Source organism: Mastigoproctus giganteus, chromosome 11 (genome assembly GCF_048544385.1).
Source record: "Mastigoproctus giganteus isolate SK-2022 chromosome 11, ASM4854438v1, whole genome shotgun sequence".
Taxonomy (NCBI): domain Eukaryota; kingdom Metazoa; phylum Arthropoda; class Arachnida; order Uropygi; family Thelyphonidae; genus Mastigoproctus; species Mastigoproctus giganteus.
Genome location: NC_143585.1, coordinates 92774168 through 92795838, shown reverse-complemented (window position 1 = coordinate 92795838; position 21671 = coordinate 92774168). Strand labels below are relative to the sequence as shown.

Genomic DNA, 21671 nt, shown 5'->3' with positions numbered 1-21671 from the left:
ATATTTTTGTCTAGTTTAGCCCTTAGCTTTTTTTTTTGCTACCCTAAGTGCAACTTCTATTTGAAGAAAGGATGTTATGTGCTGTTGTTTACAAAAATTTACTTTGTAACTAATGTAACACACTTGACGAAAAGTAGCCATATTCCCCTCCAGAGGCAACTGTTTGTAATTAGCATTCCTGTGATATACTCTTTTATTGCATCTCTAGCTGAGCAGAGAAACTTTGAGTCTACAGTAATTATTATTATAATAATTTAATAATAATTAGTTTACAAAAATTACTCAGCAACTGAATACTGAATATTTCAAAGTGAATATACAACAATTGTTAGCTAATTTCCCCTCTTGGAAATACAGCAGTAGGATGTACAGCAGATACAAGTATGTACAGTATTCACTGTTTCCAGTTTCCAATGTGAAATTTCTAGTTTTTTGATCACACTACGTTTTTTCATAATTTGTTTTGGGAGACATGATCATACCCACAATATATCTAAAACCATGGTTTGAAGAGGTGTGTTATGTTGATGTTTATACTGCATATTAATTTTTGGTGTTATTTTATTAAATTATTTACATTCAAAAAGTGGACCCGTGCCCGGCCCACAAGCTACAAAATTTCTGAAGATCTGACCTGCACCATTGGTAACTCACAGGTACCAGAACCAGTGCAGGTCTCTAATTCCTGCTCCACCATTGAAATGATTTAGATGCCAAAAATCTGATCACTCCCAGATGGTTTGTCATGGTTCTGTTTGTGCTGACTCTGGAAGAAAAGTAAGTGAGGCATAAAGGAATGCTCTGCCCTGAAACTGGCATGCTTGAATTGTAGAGGAGAACATCCTGCTTACCCAAGGGCATGCCAACAATGGAAAGATGAGAAGCAAAGAAAATCAAGACAAAGCAAAATATTCCAGAATTGGAAGTAAAGAAACAGACAAGACCAGTAAACAAAGAGAAATGTGCTTGAGTGGTTTTTTGCAGATGTTCTACTGATGCAGAACTTCTGCAAAATCGCATTCATCTGGAGCAAATATAAGATGAAAAAGCAGTTACCATCCCATTTCAATATTGACAAAGCCAGTAATCCAGGATGATACAGAAAAAAAATTAACACATTTGTATTATCAATTAAAACTGAACTATCAGTTGAATTTCATGGCCATATCCTCCAGTAGTTTTTAGAATATTCACTAAGCGACAATAAGTCACAATATGGCATGCTTCTGAACCCCACATGTACACCCATCAGTAAGCAAAATGGCAGAGGAGCCAAACTTCATAATTGACAGTTTTTTTTTTTTTTTTTTCGCTGTAACAAGGAGTGTAACTGTTATACTGAGAAGATTTTTTGCTGTTTTGAAACTCATTCACTGCCAGAAATACGATACTTTGTTTATTCCAGCATTTTGAAGAGGAAGACTATGTAAAGAAATGAAAACAACCTCATTCCTCCTCAACCTCCAGATAATGTTGAAGCCCTATGAATTGCAAAGCAACCTAGTCCAGGAAAATTAACAAGGAAAGCAACTTGTGAACTTGGAATATATCAGTCTTTCAACAAATTCTTCAAATTGAATGTAAAATTTTGGTATACAAATATAAACTGCATTATCTGAGATCTGTTGTTGGGGAGGGTTTTATAGTCAAAGTGAATTTTATTACAGAACAGCTTCCTCCATCAGGTATTACTTTATGGAGGAATCTGTTCTCTATACTAATAGCACTCTCTCTATACATGGCTTAGTATTTTTGTCACTCTTACATGAGAGTTATTGAACAATTTTTTGTTCAATAACTGTTAACTGTATTTACCATTAACTTTATTAACTATTTTTTGTCACTCTTGGAACATGAGTTATTGAAAAACTGCAACAAACTACTGACCACTTTATCTCTTGGGCATTAGCTAATGGGTTCAAGTTTGAGTATTTTTGTCAGAAATGAAATCTTGATCCAGAATTTAGACTTGAACAAAATGTTGTTTTGTTTCAGTGGTAGCCAAAACAAACTTTCTGGGACTCGCTTTTGATCAGAAACTGACCTTTCTCCTACATAATCATCAGCTCAGATAAAATGTATGAGATGTTTAAACTTGTTCTGTGCTATCTGCACTTCCTAGAGAACAGACAGAAGCACATTATTATATCTTTATTGGGCACTAGCCTGGTCTAACTTGACTATGCTACATAACTTTATTCTTCTGCTAGAAATTCATTTCAGCGGCTTGATACAGTCCATCACTTGGACATTTATTTTGCTAATGGAGCATTTCATACTTTTATTGACACTAACCTTTGTCTGAAAGCTAGTTAAATGTTATTGATACTTAGATACCAGTAGTTGTTATTTCAATGTGCAACAGAAATAAAATCCCTGTCAGACCATTCCACATAACATCTGTTTTTATCCCATGATGGGAAAATTTGTATAATACAAATTGCCAATCATCACCTTGGTATCAAGATCCAAGATCTAGCTCAAGACCTAAGCTTTACAACAAATGATATTGCACATCAACCAGACAGATTCTTCTTTGGCATATTCATCTTCCATCTTGTGACTTTACTCGTAGGAATTGGTGAAAGTTGATATCTCCTTTTATATATTAACAATGCTCTGCAGCCTACATAAAGCTGAATATTTGGACTTTTTGCCAGTATATGCAGGTGGCTCAAAGTCTGAATCATCTGTGGGATCTGACAGTGTTTTCCTAAGAACTACGATAAGTAATATGGATCCCTCATGAATGCGTACATACATACATTGCCAAACAGTATGCAACAGAACTGTCTTGTATCATACAAAAGCTCACAATACAAAGTTGTATTGGTATATGCAGCTTCTCCAAGTGTGATGCGTACCTCATCTTTGAGATACATCACATCCAATGTTGTATCAGGTACAGTAGATGTTACACGCTTTTAAGAGTTGGACTTTCATATAAGCTGTTGCACTTATTCTCTAGCCGTGTTGGAATTACAGGCAATGAATTAGATGACATAGAGCTAAATCAGCTGTGCTCCAGAATGACATCCCCTTATTAGTCCCTTATATATATATATATATACACTACAAGGAATTGGTGACTGTGTTTAGACTGGTTTGCAGGAAGTTTTATTTTAGCCAGCAAGTTGTAAATTACTGGAATAAGTTACCTACATGGGTGGTAGAAGCTGGCAGTTTGGGAAAATTCAAAGGTCAGTTGGATAGTTATCTACGGGTGGAGGGAAACGCATTGGTTTTCTATTTCCTTTTTTTTATTATTTATTTTTTTATTTATTTATTATTATTATTATTATTTTATTCTCTTTTTTCTTTCTTTCTTTCCTTTTTTTTTTGCTGGTGCAGCATAAGCCTTAAGGCTTTGTTGCACCATATGACCATTACTAATTCTAATATAAGCCTTTAATATATAGCCAGTTACTTTCCCAATTGCAATGATTTTAGCACAGGCACATTTGTGAATCTAGTCAGTACAGAATTTGTTTGGAGGAAGATTTTCTTGCTTGTCTTCACAAAGGACATAGTCACCTCACACTCTGATTTGTTGAGGGTGGATGAATCAACCATGTATAGATACTGCGGCACCTTTTTTAACAATTTGAATTGAATATACATCTTTTTTAAATTGATGCAGTCTGTCTTTTATTCTGAACTTTATACACTGCAAAATTTAATCCGACAGTCGTTTTTTTTTTTTTTTTTTTTTTTCCCAACGCCATGATTTTTTTTTTTTTTTTTTTTTTACTTCTTTGTAGTGCTCCCTCCCAAGTTTTTACAGTTTTATCAACCATTTTCACACTATAGCCACAGATGCTAATGTTCCATAAATATCTTAACCCAGTAATCTTGAAACATTTTTTTATGCACCTTTATTTTACTTAAAAGGACTAGCGTGCACCCTAGAATTAAAAATTAAATATATTAGTTTATTTTTTTTATTTTATTTATAAATCATTTACATGGAAGGTGTTATATCTAAAATCCACATTTATAAAATCACATATAATTTTAAAAGATCACAAATAAAAAAACAAAATTAAATTGAAGTTCAAGCACAAAATGATATGAAATCATTAATGTAACAAGTGTAGTAAATGTAATGTAACACTATTTGTTTTTTTTTTTTATAAATAATTTATATGGTATACATTATATCTAGAATCACATATAATTTGAAAAGCTCGTAATCTAATTTGATGCAAAAATACAAAACAAAATTGAAATTAAGTACAAGGTAGTACAAATCAACAGCATCTTTAATGGGAACAATGTGCTTGAATATTTTTCATTATTGCTATGTATCTTGGTTTATTTTGGGACACAACTAGCTGAAGATCTAGTTCCAAGTTAAGTTTATTTCTAAACGTGGTTTTAATAATAGTCATTGCAAAGAAAGTCACCTCACATACGTATGTTGATCCAAATGGAAGGATTGCATCGCTCGCTCTGCTTACCAAATCACCCAAGGATCATCCGTGCACCCCATGGATCATCTTGCACACATCCCTACTGGTGCATGCACCCCACTTTTGAGACCCCTGTCTTAACCAACCAACCAACCAACCAGCCAGTTTTTGCACAAAACAAAATATAAAAAATCTATGAACTGTAACAAAATATACATGTGTTTCAAAAATTCAGCAGACAGTTTTCAGTATAGAGTATTAAGAACAATTGTGGTGTGGTGAAAAGGTGCTAATGGTACTCAGTCATCTCACTGACTTAATAATTTATTCAGTAGTTTAACACATTTTTATTTATTTATTATTTTTTTTTTTACATATGGATGAATTTGCACTTTTCTGAAACTATTTTGAAGTTTTTTTGGATTTAAACTGCTTAGGGTTTAGTGCTTTTTTGCTCATCATATGATTCCCTTTTCATATACCGACAAAATCTGCCAGCATTGCCTCATTCCATTTACCCTGATATCTTTTTCCATATTCTCTGATATCTCAGTGAAATCCTTTAGCTATTTTAACTAAGATCCTGTGGAAAGTATCCAAAGTAGTTGTGCAGAAAATGAACTTCACAGCCATTGTAACCTAGTTTTTTGAAACTAGTCAGCATATTGTTAACAATCTTCTTATGGTCCTTTGATTTTTTTAATTGCCTAAAACACTTTTCACAACACTCCTGAATCATAACCAAGTCTCCATATCTTTTTGAGATACAGATGGTATGAAATTATCACCTTGCAGTAGTCCTCTGATTTGTGTGGTGTTTCAAAAACAAGGAGTTTAATATCACCTATCTCAGAAAATTTTGAAATAACGTAACTGCTCCTTTTATCTATTGCATAGCTATCAACTCACCAGATTTATGATACAGAATTGCTCTTTTTTTTTTTTTTTTTTTTTTTTTTTGACAAGCTGATCCCTTCTCTGCCTCATCATAATACAAACCAGCAATCAAAAAGATTCCAAGCTATGACCTTTCATATATATATTTCATGTGATTTTTCTTATTTATTTGTTTACAAATATCTGATTATATTGCATTTCTCACCACTCAAATTTTAAAAATATCATTTACACCATATAGTACACAAGACAAACCTGTTACCTTTCTCAGATTTTACAATACATGGAAGAGCTCTATTTCTCACTATGGTAACCTTTTGCATCAGGTGTGGGTTTAGTCCAGTATACTGTGAATTTACACATAATACAAAGAGCTGTGCTTTTGGCTATTAGCAGAACATTAACAATATCCACTATGGCACAGGAACAATGCAGGAACAATTCCATCAGATTTAGACATAGTTTATTATTATTATTTTTTTTTATTATTATTATTGCTAGCTATATGGTGCAAGGAAGCTTGAGGATTATGCTGCACCAGCCAAAAAACAATTCCCGAGTTACCCTGAGAGAGAGAGAGAGAGAGAGAGAGAGAGAGAGAGAGTCAAAGGGAAATCACCAAGAAAGAGAAGAATGATGATATCCAGCTCAGGACACCCTGGGTGTGCCAAGCCCATACTCACCAGATGTGAGCCCCTGGGGCCCATGGTTTAGTATACAGAATTAAAAAACAGATATCTATGCCCCTCTTTGGGATTCAGTTGGATACATGCAGTTCCAAAAGCTAAAAGGAAGAGACACCGGTATCATTTAGTTAAGAAATGGCAAGAAAGATGGGATTCTTCATTATCTCGAACAGTGACAAGATTATTTGTACCTGATGTTACCTATGTGATGGACAAGAAATCAGTTGGATTCAGTTGGATCAGATCTCTTCTGAATAATCGAATATAAGGTAAGATTAAATAAATTTAATCTTACCTTATGATTAAATTAAATAATTAAGATTAATTAAACAAAAAACAAAAAAAAATTAAACCAATCTCGGAAAACAGAAACATCCATCCAGACATTTTTATGATTTTTATACAAAACAGGAAAATTAGAAAGATTTTTAAATGCGCTCAGTTTTTTCGACTTACTGTTAATGAGCACAGACAATCTGTACATCCCAGTAGCATTTGCACACATAGCTATTGTAACTCGCTCTTTTCTTATCTTAAAGCCTGGTGCAAGCATTTTCTTTTAATGGCTAGTTTTTCTCCGTATTGCTTTCCATAATAAGCACATCTCATCAACATTATAAACGTTTTCTTTCTCGTAATTTGCTATAACTGATGCAAACTTACAAGGACACCGCTGCTTATTCGTCTGCAGAAAGTTTATCATCTTGAATATCTAGTTCACATATACTGTGTCTCAGTTTAAAGTTTTTCAGCCAACCAGTGCTTTCCTTAAAATCTTCATTACCTCTTAATTTTCAATTAAAATCCAATACTTTTCACACAACATTGAGCCAGACACTGGTTTGCCTAAACTTTGCTTCTGAAGAAATCACAAATAAAGTGCACTCTCTAAAGGTCATTTTCAGGTTTCAACATTGTCTGTTTCCTGCTGGATTCTACAAGGCGTCTCCGTAGCCAGGTGGGAAGGAGCAGCAGTGCGTAGCACATGCTTCTTGATTAGACCGGGGTTCGAGCCCGTCACCACCAAATACGGAGGATGCGGAAAGGTCAGGGAATGACCACCGCATATCCCGGAGCAATATGGCTTTAGTTGCTAATGCTCCTAAAAACCAAAAAACAACAACAAAAAAAAAAAAACAGCTGGATTCTACTTCACTATCCATAATTGACACAAATTCTGTTATAGCATTGAAATTTTTCTTGATGTAAATTGTTGAAGTCTCCACATTAAACTCTTTGGAGAGATTTCCTAAATTTTCACCTTTTCTAATTCTATTAATTTCCTTTTTTTGTTGCAATGTTAAAAGTACGCATTTTCATTTTGTTCACATTTTACTGTAAAAATTGAAAAAAATAATAAATTGCATAGTTTTGGGCCGATATTATTCTTACAGAATCTTGAGCTAAACTAATCTGAAATTCACTTATGGTTTCCGAGAAAACCCAGTAGTCTCTGTGATTTTTTTCTAAAGCACATTCTGAAGGTCACAACCATAAAACAATAAAAACAATTTGCAGTTGGTTTATTGGGCTTTTTGTTTGTACAATCTGTTATAAATGGGTAGTAAACTTGATGTTTCGTTTATTAGAATCAAAATTCAATTTGCAAATGTGATAATTATAACTGGTGCTTACTATACTACCGTTAATAAAAAAATAAGAAGAAAGATATGCCTTTCAAATTAACCTGCCAAAGTTCTACTGTATATAAGATAAATAGTATATTCATCATTTTTATTTGTAATAGTTTTTTATTGTTAGCATCTTCTATATTTTTTATATTGGTATTCTCTGTAGTCATTACTTATATAAGATGATCATTTTAAATGAGAGACCACAAAAATAAATAACTTTGAATAGATGAATACTATACATATGAAATTTACAAGTAACATTTGTAATATTGTGACATTACTTGTTACAAAATAAAAAGTTGAAGTGTTGAAAAAATGTTGCACACCACACTCCAAATTTCCAATGTAAATTCAGCATATCAGATTGTATTTATGGTGGAACATTACCTGAAAACAATCTCTCAAAACTACTCTGATTTTTGTAGGAAAATTCAATCCCATAAGGCAGGGGTTGGCAACCTTTTTTGAGTAAAGAGCCATTTTTGATCTAATTAAAAAAAAAAAAAAAAAAAAAAGAATCTGAAGAACTGTACCTCAGCTCAAGCTGGGAGGAGAAAGAGGGGGTAGTTTTTTAAGAAATGGAATAGAGTGGGAAGGTGTTTTATTAAAAAAAAACATTTTTTGAAATATTACTTGTTGATACTGAAAATATGTAACAAACATCTGATCAGGTATGAATTAATGTGACTTTTGCTGCTAAACTTCTTGAGCGAGTCTCTCAACATCAGGTAAGAATGCCACAATTGTCATCTTTAAACATGCTGTGAGACTTGCATCGTTCAGATGGTTTTTTGATTTATTTTTAATATAGTTCATGTTCGAAATATTTTCTCGCAAAAATATGTCGAACCAAAAACTGAGAGAAGCCCAGACGGAAATATTTTCAAATTTATGTAAGTGTCCGGTAAGCTACTCCAAGCATCGAACACAATTTGGTCTTGCTTTTTCAACTCGTTTATCGCTGTCCATTTGTGTAGAATTGCAAGGGCAGCCTTTTTGCCTATCCCAATCCTCAATTTCAGTCTGAAGGCATTTTAGTCTTCCACTCCACATGTCCTTGATTTTTAAGTCTTCTAACTCTATTTCAAATTGTGCTTTCTCAATTTCAGGGAATGGAGAAAAATTTAACTGAGAAGTACTCACTTCAAGAAGTTTGATTAAAAATGATAGTCACCTTTTCCTTCCTAAAATCCTCAAATCTATAGCTAAATTTGGTATGCATTTTGACAATTGTTTGTTCAAAAAATGACAAATTAATAAGATTGGAATTATTTTTAGTACCTCATAGATATATTTTTAACACTGAAAAATGTAATAATTTGACACTTCCTATGTCTCCTTTAAAAACACATAATTTGTGTTCAAATGAAAGCACTTCTTCCAAAAGCATAACTGTTGTGTTACTTTTTCCTTGTAATTTCTTATATAACACATTTAAATGTGAAGTCACATCTGCCATAAAATAGAATTTTTGTAACCAATCAGTGCCTTCTAGCTCTTCATATTCAGCATTGATATCTTTCTATCTTAAAAATAATTTAACTTCAAGACAAGCAGCAAATCACATCAACACTGCCCCTTTAGAAAGCCATCTAACACGGTTATACATAAGGTCAGTATATTGACAATCGACTTCATCAAGAAGTTTATTATTATTATTATTAGCCATATGGTGCAAGGAAGCCTGAGGCTTATGCTGCACCATCCAAAATAAATTTCTGAACCCTGAGAGAGAGAGAGAGAGAGAGAGAGAGAGAGAGACACAGAAGTAGAAGGGAATCATCAAGAAAGAGAAGAATGATGATATCCAGCTCAGGACCCTGGGTGTGCTAAGCCCACCACTCACCAGATGTGAGCCCCTGGGGTAATTCACGGAATTGTCGATGATATAGTGGTCTTGAAATTATTTTATTGACTATCTTTATGACCAAATCCATCACTGCTGTTATCTCTTTTGGAAACATTCGAGCAAAGTGCCTCTTGATGAATTTATACAGTGAAAGGAAAACACATCATGTGAAATGTTTTTTTTTCTAAATAAATTAACGAAACCTTTGTTCTCACCTCTCATACTTGGGGCTCCATTGGTTGCAATAAAAATTATTTTGTTCATATTAATTCCCTCATTCTTGTTGGTAATTGCAGTTTCTATATCCTCCATGCGTTTGTCTTGTAAGTGGCAGTAAATCAAGCAATTCTTCTTGGGGTCCTTGGGAATTTATATATTTACAAACGAGGACAACTTGCACAATATCACATCACACGACATGATTCATCACAGGCTATAGAAAATCCTGATGCTGGCTTTAGGTCCATAATATACTAACTGGTTACATCTTCAGCCATTAGTAAAGCTCTGTCCCTCACAGTTTTTGCAGATATTGGCATTCCTTTAATTTTCATAATTATTTTTTTGTTTTGAAAATTTCTGAAAAGAATTTCCGACATTTTAATAAAACATTCTTTTATGTATTCGCCAATCGTAAATGGTCCCCCCCCCATATTACAATTTCATGTGCAACTACAAAACTAGCAGCATTTGTATTTCTTGATGATTTAATCTACTTTCACAATGAATTATTTGTTAAAGACATTTTATTTAGCAACTTGTTGCTCACCTGCTGGACATATTTTGGCGAATGTATCATGTTTAGTCAAAAAATGTCTTTTTACATTTGTTTTTTTATCATGTAGCAAAAAGTTTTTTGCTACATGTTAAACGTAAGTCCTGTAGAATTTTCCACAAATGCATATGACTCAGTTCATTCCTTCTGAAATTCCTGATATTCTTGCTCAATCTTTCTCTTTTGAGTTGACATTTTAAAAATGATAGCAATTTTAATGTGTCATCTTATTTCGCTTGTTTAATAATACCATGTTACTGATTTAAAAAGTCAAATGATTTATAATATCAATTTACGTACCTATCACAAACACTATACAGACTTTATATTGTTCCTGTTTTCACTATTTTATATTTGCCACCGCTGCAATGATTAATCTTCGAAGCCTTGCACAGTATATGTGCTCTGCTTGTGATGCACAGGCAGACTAAACTGAGAAGTGTTTGTGGCTTGTACTGAAACTAATGCCATGTTCACGTCGCCACATGGGCACTTGTCATACATATGAGCTAAAAGAAAGTTAAAGAGCAGCAGTTACATGTTCAAAGAGCTGCAGGTTGCCGACCCCTGCCATAAGGCACCATTAAAATCTGTTATTAGCATTGACATTAGCAGAGGCATATGAAGCAAGAAAGCAAGCTTATATCGCATCAGCCAAAAATAAAAAACTTCCCATTTCACTCACCCATTCACTCCAAAAGTTGGTTCAGTTCTTCCTTGAATTTATTTAAGCTATCACCTCCCACAACGACAGATGGAACTTTGTTCCAGCAATCAAACACCTTCAGACTAAAGGCAAATTTCTGCACATCTATTCTGGAACTGTCTTTCCTCAATTTGAATTTGTCCCCTCAGGTGAGTAATCTGAGCAAGAGGAAGAATCCCATCAGCATTGAGCTTCTCAAACCATTCAAGGCCAAATCTCCAGATTCTGCAATTTGGAAACTTCAGCCTTTCTTCCCCTCACAAATCTTGTTGGCCTTCTCAGTATTCATTCCAGCAGCTCTACATCCTTCCTAAAATTAGGCCTCCAGACCTGTGTGCATTACTCAAGGTGTGGCCTGATCATTGCATTATACAAGGGCATAATCACCTTCTTTTCCTTGCTAGCAAAATTACTGTATATCATTGACAAGACCCCATGAACTACTCTTGCAGCCTGTCTATACTGCTCAGAAAACCCCATGTCTGACTGCACAACTACATCCAGGTCTTTTTCATTCCATTCTTGATTAGTACAGTTGGAATTTTGCTCTGGGGTTACTGCTACCCATATGTAGTACTTAGCATTTGTCAATGTTAAACTTCAGTTGCCACCTCTCAGCCCATCTGTTCAACTTTTCTAGATCCTGTTGCAGTAGCATACTGTCATTACTGACATTAACAAGCCTGATATACCTTCATCAATATCATTGATAAATACAGAAAATAACAATGAGCCGAAAACCAAACCCTGGGGAACTTCACTAATAACATTAATCCAGGAAGAGCAGTGTCCCTTTTATTACCACTCTCTGCCTTCTCCCACTCCCTTTATCCATAGCAGCAACTTGCCCTTAATGCCATACTGCTCCGATTTTTACAGTAGTCTTCCATGTGCAATGGTATCAAAAGCTTTCCTAAAATCCAAGAATATGATATCAAAATTATTTTTTGCATCCAGTTCCTTTTTGACCACATCACAGTATCCAATGAAATTGTTTAGACAAGACTTCCCCTTAACAAACTCATCTGTTTCTAACTATAACTGTAATTTTGTCCAGATGATCCTGCAGTGCTTTTTTAACCAGTGACTCCATTACTTTTCCCCGGAACATAAATTAAACTGACAAGTCTGCAATTACTCGTGTCACCCTTTGATTCTCCTTTGCGAATTGGGGATACATTAGCACATATCCAGTCCGTGGGGACCTCCCCTGAGTACAAGGATACTCTCATAATCATGGTTAAGGGTTTGCTTACTTCCTTTGCTGCCTCTTTGATATAACTATATAAATCCCATCCGCCCCAAGTGTCTTTCTTATGTTTAACTTCAATTTCTCCTCTACTTTTCTTTTAGTTATTACAAAATCCTTTAGCTCTCTGTTAAAGTTTGATAAACTTCTGGCATTCTCCTACCTTAATAACTCCTCGTGTATGAATATAAGTGCAAAATACTCATTCAGTTTGTCAGCTACCTAAGCAGAATCATCAACAGTCGAACCATCGGTACCAAGTGGATTAATCAGATTCATCCCTTCCTTCTAGAGTTTAAATAAGTAAAGAAGTCTTTGCTGTTCCTCTTTGCATCCTTTGCCAAAGATTTCTCGTAATCTGCCTTCGCTTGCCTGACCTCCTTTGTGAATTGTTTACAAACTAGCTTATATCTTAATAATTTATCTCCTAATAATTTATATGCATCCCATGCACTTTTCTTCTTTGCCATGAGTGACATTAGTTCATCTGGCATCCATTTAGGTCTAAACCTTAAACAGCATTTCTTAGTTGGTATGAAAAGCTTAGTAGCTTCCAAGAATAATTCCTTGAATGCTTCCCATTTAGAATTTGCTATCGGTAACATCATCATTTGGTCCCATTGCATAGAATTTAAAAACTGTCTGAGACCACTGTAGTCACCTTTACAAAAGCAAAAACCCTTCCCTCTATCCCTGATGGTAGTGACATCATTGAGTAAATCCCACATCAGTACACTGTGATCACTGCCACCTTGTGGTTCCTTTACCTGCAGATTCTTAATGCATGGATAATCACTGCTAATTATCATATCAAGAGTATTACTTCCACTGGTTTCCTCTTGAACAATTTGATTTACTGGTCCACTCTATTTCTCTGTACAGTTGTTCATTGTACTCATCAGAGACTGATTCAACTTTGCACTGTTTACCATTGTGATATAAAAGCTTGTAAAAATGCTTAGGGCCTGGGAATGTCAATGTAGTGAGTTGCATTCACACATGAGAAGTTATGGTTTCTGTGAAAAAATACAGTCCATAAATTTCTGGGTACCTCACTGAGAACAAGATTGGTAAAAAGGTGGCTGAATGTCATGTTCATTTAATACTTGCACTGTAAATTCACATTCATAGTTTTATAGTTGTCATCAATCAGATGGAGCTGTGTATAGAATAAAGAATGTAAGTTGTAAATTTCATGTTTCTGGTATTCAGAGTTATTTGCATTGTCATGGGGCCTTATTTGAAATGAACATCCTATACAAGGGTGAACTATGATGAAATAACATTTTGGTTAAAGAAGTGGTATTAACATATTTATTCGTTTTTTTTTTTTTTTCTTTTTAATGTATCAAATTCAAAGTGGTAACATAACAAACTATTTTATGTATATATTTTTTTCACAATTAGTTGGTGCATGTTAATTTGTGAAAAATTATAGTAAAGAATACCTTATCCTTTTTGCTAGCATGTTAAGTTAATTTATTTATTAGTATATTAAATACTGTTTATGGGTATGTTAAGTTATGGATTTTTATTTGGACTTAAGTAGTAGAATAGTTTGGTTCTATAAAGTAAGTAAATAAAAAAAAAATAATTGGCTAATTCATCATCATTATAAAAAATGTAGCTTACGAAGATGTAAATTGTATTCAGAGTTATTTGCATTGATATCAATATTACTTTCCAGATTAGATAATGTAGCATAGTATCAATCCATTATGTAACTTGAAAGTGCTAGGTGCAGTTCATTCAACTCTCTCTTTGAATAATTATTTCGGAAACATAATGTTTCTTTAGCTGTGCTATAATTCCACTGAAGGGGTTTCAGCTTGTGATTACAAAATTATATTTCATGTTTCAGTACATAATTACTGTATATCTCATATTTATTAGCAGAACTATAGGGAAGCTTGTTAAGCTTGTTAAACATTTTGATCTTAGTTGTATACACATCAAAAAAGGTATTATTGCAAAAAGTTTTATTGCCTATAGTTGACATTACTTTGATTACTGAATATTTTTAAAATTGTTATAATGAATTTTGTATATATTATTGCTAAAAAATTAAAGTTAAACCTCCAGGCAGTGGAAAAACTAAAAAATATATTTTTTAAACAGATTAATTATAATTATTGTTTTTTTTAATTGGTGTAAAATTACTGTATTAAATAAATGTTAATTTGAAATTTCTCTGAATTTATTTTGTATATTAAAACAAAGTTTATGCTTGATCATCTTAAATTGGATCTAAGAATGTGTTGATTAACTGAAAAACTAATTAATCTCAAGTTGCATTTCCAGCATGGAGAAAAAACAATACATAAATATTTAAGAAATGTATGGGATCATACATGGGATGTATGCAAAATTATGTGAGAAATCATAAGTGGGCATTTATTAAATAGTAAAATATTCAGTGTAGGTATTGAAAAAGCATAATCTACATACAGGATTGGTGAAGAGAGTAAAAGTATTATAATGCATTTTGTAAACATGGAAAAATCAATGAGAGAGCTGCCCCAAGTAGCTTACAATGATATGTACTAGAAGCAAAATTTTGTAGTTAGATAAGAATATGTATGCAGTAGAATTTGGAAACTTTAAAATTTAAGCATCAATACCATAAAAGCATGAGGCCTCCATAGCCGAGTGGCCAGGAGCAGAGGTGCAGTAGCACATGCTCTTTGAGTAGTCTGGAGTTAAAGCCCCTGACTGCTAAATACGGCCAATCTACCAACCTGCACTGGACTAGTGTGGCAGATTATGATCCATTTCCCTCAACATGCATCATTGAGGAGGCTTCCATCCTGCAGTGGATTGATAATGGCTGCAGTTTATCTTTTACTTTTTACCATAAAAGCCCAAATATTTCTGTGTATCAATGCTAAAGAAAATCTTGACCCTCTTTCTGTGTCACACAATGTTTTTGACTGTAGTTGATCCATCTAATCGGTATTAGAAATGGCAAATGATGCAAGAAAGCAAGCTTATACTGCAATGTCCATTGATAACCACTTTGTCTTCTACCCAACCATCCCTTTATCAGTAGCAGTAACTTGCCATTAATGCCACACTACTCCAATTTGTACAGCAGCCTTTTATGTGCAATAGTATAGCTTTTCTGAAATCCAACTATATGCAATCGAAATTATTTTGTGCAAGCAGTTCCTTGATTACCGCATCATAGCAACTCAGAAGCCTATGGCAGATATAAGCTAGTCTGTAATCAGGTCACAAAGGAGGTTAGGCGGGCAAAGGCAGATTATGAGAAATCCTTGGCAAAAGATGCTAAGAAAAACAGCAAGCATTTCTTTACTTATATAAACTCTAAAAGGAAGGGGATGAATCTGATTGGTCCACTTCACATCAATGGTTCGACTGTTGATCCTTCTCAGATAGCAAACAAATGAGGATTTTGCATCTACATTCACACATGAGGAATTATTAAGGTTTGAAAATGGCAGAAGGTTATCAAATTGTAGCAGGATACTTAATGATTTTGTAATAACTGAGAGCAAAGTGGAGGGGAAATTGTTGAAGTTAAACATAAGAAAAGCCCTGGGGTGGATGGGATCTATCCAGTTATATTAAAGGAGATGGCAAAGCAACTAAGCAAACCCTTAGCCATAATTATGAGAGCATCGTTGGACTCAGGGGAGGTTCCCAGGGACTGAAGATATGCAAATGTATCCCCAATTCACAAAGGGTGATCGAGGGTGACACGAGTAATTACAGACCAGTTAGTTTAACTTCTGTTCCAGGTAAAATAATGGAGTCACTGGTTAAAGATGCATTGCAGGATCATCTAGACAAGACTGCAGCAATAATTCAGACACAGCATGGGTTTGTTAAGGAAAAGTCTTGTCGGACAAATTTGATAGGATATTATGATGTGGTTACAAAGGAACTGGATGCAAAAAATAATTTTGATAACATATATTTGGATTTCAGGAAAGCTTTTGACACTGTTGCGCATGGAAGACTATTGTACAAATTGGAGCATAATGGTATTAAGGGTAAGTTGCTACAATGGATAAAAGGATGGTTAAGTTGGAGAAGACAGAGGGTGGTAATCAATGGGTGCTGCTCTTCATGGACTAATGTTATTAGTGGAGTCCCACAGGGTTTAGTGTTGGGTCCACTGTTGTTTTGTATATTTATCAATGATATTGATGAAGGTATATCAGGCTTAGTGTCGAAGTTTGCAGATGATACAAAGGTTGGCAAGGTTATTAATGACAGTAATGGCAGCGTGCTACTGCAACAAGATCTAGATAATTTGGGCAGATGGGCTAAGAAGTGGCAACTGAAGTTTAACCTTGACAAATGCAAAGTACTGCATATGGATAGAAGTAACCCCAGAGAAACGTACCAACTGTGTGGTTGGTACGTTTCTCTGGGGTTACTATACACTTCCTATACAATTCTTCCTGTAAAATTCCTATACACTTAAGGTGGTAGAAAATGAAAAAGACCTGGGAGTAATTGTGCAGTGAGATATGAAGTTTTCTGAGCAATGCAGACAGGCTGCCAGAGCAGGTCATGGGGTTTTGTCAATGATATATAGGAATTTTGCTAGCAGGGAAAAGGAGGCGATTGTCTCTCTGTATAAGGCAATGGTCAGGCCATGCCTTGAAGTACTGCGTACAAGTCTGGAGGCCTCATTTTAGGAAGGATGTAGATTTACTTGAGCGTGTACAGAAGGACAACAAGATTGGTGAGGGGAATGAAGGGATCCTGTTACCAATAACTTAAGCCTCTCTTACCAAGAGAGGCTTAAATTCTGCAAATTGCAGTGGTTGGAGACTAGGCACCTGCGCGGTGATCTGATTGAGGTGTATAAGGCCTTGAATGGGTTGAGCATGCTGAATTCTGATGAGATCCTTCCACTTGTTCAGATTACGAACCTAAGAGGGCATAAATTTAAATTAAGAAAGGACAGATGTAGAATAGATGTGCGGAAATTTGCCTTTAGCCAGCGGGTGGTTAATTGCTGGAACAAGCTTCCATCTGTCGTTGTGGAAGTTGATAGGTTGAATAAATTTAAGGAGGAACTGGACAGGCATTTGGAGGGAATTGTGTGATTTTTTTTTTTTTGGGCTGATGCTGCATAAGCTCATACACTTGCTTTCTTGCATCACATGCCACTACTACTATAGTAGTCAGTTATTCAAATTGATCAAATTATGTATGCAGTAGAATCTGGAAACTTCAGAATTTAAACATTAATACCATAAAACATGAGGCCTCCATAGCTGAGTGGCCAGTATCACTCTTTAACATATCCATAGTGTTGCTGCAGTATAACTACATTCCTGTCTAGATTTTCCTCTATAACTTCTTTAACCAGTAACTCCATTTTTCCTGGAACAGAAGTCAAGCTAACAGGTCTTCAATTACACGTCACCCTTTGATTCCCCATTTTTGGATTGGGGATACATTTGTACATCTCCAGTCCAGAGGGATTCAAGGATGCTCTCGTAATCACAGCTGAAGGTTTACTTTCTTCTTTTTTGCTGCTTCCGTTAATATAATTGAATTGATCCCATCCACCCAAGGTACCTTTTTACATTTACTTTCAACACTTACTCCTCCACTTTTCTCTGGGTTATTGCCAAATCATTCAGCTCTCTCTTAGAATTTGACACACTTCCATCCCCATCCCTAAAAATTCCTCATGTGTAAATGCAAAATACTTATTCAGTTTGTCACCAACCTGAGCAGGATCATCAACAGTTAAATCATTTGCATCTAGTAGACAAGTGTGATTCATCTGCTTCTTTGTAGTGTTTACAAAGTAAGGAATTTTTTCTTGCTTATTTTTGTTTTCTCTGCCAGGGATGTCTCGATAATTTATATGCATCCCATGTATGTTTCTTCTCTGCCCCAAGTCTGATGAGTTCATATGACATCCATTTAGCTCTAAGGTTTGAACAGTTTCTCTGAGATGATATAAAAAGCCTAGTAGCTTCCTTCACTATATGCTTCGCATTGGAATTTGTTGTTGGTAACTTCATCAGCCAGTCCCACTTCATAGAATTTAAAAGCATTTGAGACCATTGTAGTGACCTTAATGAAAGCAAAAACCCTTCCCTTTGCTCTTGACAGTAGTTACATCTTTAAGTAAACCTTACATCAATACACTATGATCACTACCTAATTTGTAGGGTCTTTTATCTGCAGATTCTTAATGCATGAAAGGTCACTCCTGATAATCAGATCAAGATTATTTAGTTGTTCATTATGTTCATCAGTCATTTGGCCTATAACATGCTCTTATTCTAATTTTTGTTTTCCCATTGCAATGGCTACCTATATCAACTGGAAGCACAACCTGAGATTTCCCTTGGTCTGGTCATCCACTTCAGCTGAGTGTGCATTATTTTAGATTCTGTATGCTTCTTAATCAAAAGCATAACTCCTTTCCCCATCCTGTCTGCACTACATTTTTATATATTATACTCACCATATTCAAGTTTCACATTCCCTATGTCTGAGTGGTACCATGTGGCTGATATCCTGCAAAAAAAAACTCTTTTAGGATTAACCAGTACATCAATTTCATCAGATTTGTTTACTATACTTCTAGCATACATGTACACGCAACTGTTTTAGCGACCTTAACGTGCCCATCTGTGATTTTCCCAAGACAACATCCCAGCAGCCTCCATAACCTCCAACTCCTGTTTTTTTTCCATGCTGTTCCATGTATTAAACTATTAGCCAGTGTTTTCCCCCAACCATCAGTTTTCTGACCCACCTAACTGCCTTTCGATAGCATCAGCAAAAATTCTATCTACCCAACGATTCTTGCACAACCTCTCCAGGGCTGAATTGATTAACAAGGTTTCCATCTTGTAATCCCTTCTATTGTGTTTGGCAAAATTGCAGATCCTTTCATATTTAATCCTAACCCGTGACTCTTTCTCAACATTTTTGTATACCTGGACCCATAAATCAAATAAATCCTCACACCCCCTATTCTTAATGTCATTAGTACCAACATGTACAACAATATTATATTTTGTGCTCTTTAAAAGATGACAGCTGTTCTATAATATTATGTTTTGCCTCTGGCAGACATACACTTTGGCCTTCTTCTGCTTATCCTTTTTTACATGACATATTTCTCATTTACCTGACAGTAGCTACTTCCTTTGAGACCAGACGTCTCTGATGTTGAGGATGTCGTTGTGTTGTGTAATGTCAACTCTGGTGTTGAAATGGGCGGCTGAGTGTTTTATTGGTCGCTCATTTTAATTCCTTTGAGGGCATCAGCCTTTCTTTCAAGCTGTCATATAAGCCCATTAGAATGATGAATTTACACTTAATCTATTTATTCAGTTTGTCAGCAGTGTAACACAGTTCAATAGTAATTCCATTCATATCTAGTGTATTAGTGTGTCCTTCCCTTTCCTTCTAGTGTTAACATAAGTAAAGAATTCATTGCTCCTTTTTTCTTTGCATTCTTAGCCAAAAACTATAATAATCTGCCTTTATCATAAAAAACAAGAGGTTCCTATGATTACTTCACTGAATGCTTTCCATTTAGAATTTTCACTTGGTAACGTCATCACTACCCCACTGAATAGAATTTAAAAAATGTCTAAGACCATTGTAGCCACCTTTACAAAAGCAGAATCCCATCCCTTTGCCTTTGAGATTAGTTATATCTCTAAGTAAATTCCATATCAATAGATTATGTTCATTGCCACTTAGTGGGTCCTTTATCTGGAGATTCTCGATGCATGAAGAGTTATTGATGATAAACAGGTAAAGAGTATTGCTTTCTCTCATTGACCCTCTAACATGCTAATGTAGAAAAGAGCCATCCAATAAATCCACAAAGTCTTACTACGTGGTGTGTGACCAACCCACAAGTCATATCTGAAAAATTTAATCCCTATTATAAGATATTATAATATACTGGCCCACCTCTATTTGTCTGTACAGTTCATTATGTTCATCACAGTCATTTGGCCTATAACAAGCTCTTACTCATTTTTTGTTTTTCAATTGCAATGCCCACCCATATCAACTGGATGCACTGCCTGAGATTTTATGTGATTCTTAACTAAGAGCGTAACTCGTTTCTCCATCCCACCCACCTCCTGTCCTTTCTGTATACTGTACTTATGCATATTCAAATTCTGCATGTCACCGTCATCTCGACAAAGTCTGCATTTGATGACTTAACCAGTACTTCAAATTGATGAAATTTATATATCATGCTCCTAGCATTAGTGTACACACAAGTATACATCCACCTGTTTTTATATTTAGTAACCCTAACACAGCCCATGTATTTGCTTATTCCACGAGGACACCCAACAGGCCTTGAAATCACCAACACTTTGCTTTCTAGCCTGCTGAATGTTCTAGTAGAAGCAATGAAGAATCATATCCCTGCCTGAGGCTGCTATTAATCTGTTAGTCTGTGTATTCCTCCGAGAAAGATTCTATCCCGTGAGCCCTGCTCAGTCTTGTCTGATGACAAGGCTCTCATCAGGTACTCCCTCCTATCATGACTGGATAGATTACAGACACTTTCAAATTTAATCCAAACTTGATGAGACTTTTTTGTCAACATTTTCCTTGTTAAGTAAATCCTTGGATCTACTCTTAATATCATTAGTACCAACATTTACAACATTATCACCTTTTGTGTGATATTGCTGCTCTACAACTCATTAACTTTTGCCCTAGGTAGACATACCCTGTTCCTACTCCACATGTCCTTTCCAGCTTATCTGAAAAATCACCAATAACAGCTACCTTGGGATCAGCACACACTACCATGGAAGATCCCATTGAGTCTTTGTTGTGCAAGTGTAGTCTCTAGCATTGCATTGGGCTGCTGAGTGCCTGAAGGGTCCATCTTTTTAATTTCTTTGAGGACACCAATCCTGTTCCTCAAGCCCTCATAATAAGCCCATCAGAATACTGATTTAGCACCTAAGATCCTCTCACTCTGTACAACAAAAGCTCCAAAGATATCCCCCTTGCCCCTATCATGTCCCACTACAAATAAATAGGCAGAAAGGCCACAGTTAGCACAACAAATGTAGCTATGATTCTCAAGGAATCACCATCCACAATTCTCATCTAGGTCAAAGTATTCCACTTTTTTTTTCTTTGCTGCTCTTGTCGCATGATTGTAGTCTGAGTTTAATTTAAAATTTAAAATTACCTCACAAAAGCTAAGAGGTAGCAGTATAACAAAGCTCGCTATTACCAGATTTTTGTTATGTAGTATGGGCTACGTTATTACATTTTTGAATAATTCTATTGCCTTTCTAATTTTTTTAGCTGAAAAATAAAATAATAAAATGAAAACAAATCTTCGAGTTACTACTTATTTACTACAGCTACTACTACTGATGCACTGCAACTACATGTTATGAGATGATATTTGTGCCGGAATCACCAATAACAAAGCTCAATGAATATTAAGTCATAACTT

At 35.0% G+C, this 21671-nt stretch overlaps 1 protein-coding gene across 2 annotated transcripts in view; it reads left to right on the top strand.

The window, feature by feature from the left end:
- LOC150078262 (palmitoyltransferase ZDHHC16) overlaps positions 1 to 21671 on the top strand; it is a 159282-nt gene that overhangs the window by 115769 nt on the left and 21842 nt on the right. The window lies entirely within an intron of this gene.